The sequence below is a fragment of the Apaloderma vittatum genome, unplaced genomic scaffold (genome assembly GCF_000703405.1).
Source record: "Apaloderma vittatum isolate BGI_N311 unplaced genomic scaffold, ASM70340v1 scaffold26310, whole genome shotgun sequence".
In the NCBI taxonomy this organism is placed as follows: domain Eukaryota; kingdom Metazoa; phylum Chordata; class Aves; order Trogoniformes; family Trogonidae; genus Apaloderma; species Apaloderma vittatum.
In genome coordinates, this window is record NW_009693260.1 from 8,869 (window position 1) to 9,363 (window position 495).

Consider the following 495-nt stretch of genomic DNA (forward strand, 5'->3'; position numbering starts at 1 on the left):
CAGCCCGGGTGGCTCTGCCCTGCTCAGTGGCCCGTGGGCATCTCAGGCACGCCCGGAGCTGCCCACTCAGCCAGCTCCTGATGCTCAGCCAGCACGGCCCTGCTGTTGTGATTTAATTTGTCCGAAGTGCTCAAAAGCAACAGCAAAGTGAAATGCAAAGCTGGAGGCGGGGAGGCGGTGGCAGAGTGGCTAATTTTATGATCCATTAAAATCTCAGTTTACAACGGAGCGAGGTCAGGAGCGGTGTCACCTGATGGATTATGGACAGAGGCGAATTTACAGCGGAGCAGCCTGTCTTTAGCACCCTGCAGGTTTGGAGAGACTGTTACCACCGTGGAAAAGTGTCTGAGACATGTCCCAGTGCTCACCCCAACCTGCTCCCAGCCTCGCTGGGTGCTGTGATGGGGCATTTTGGGGAGAGCTGACCAAGTGCCGGGGCTGGTCTGGCAGGCTTGTCGGGAGCAGGTGGGCACCAGTCCTTTTGGCAAAGCCCGT

The 495-nt window shown here is 57.8% G+C and overlaps 1 protein-coding gene across 1 annotated transcript in view; it reads right to left on the bottom strand.

The window, feature by feature from the left end:
• The window catches only part of LOC104280719 (seizure 6-like protein), a gene marked incomplete at its 5' end in the record, with an annotated part of 9,018 nt that overhangs the window by 7,718 nt on the left and 805 nt on the right, over positions 1–495 (bottom strand). The window lies entirely within an intron of this gene.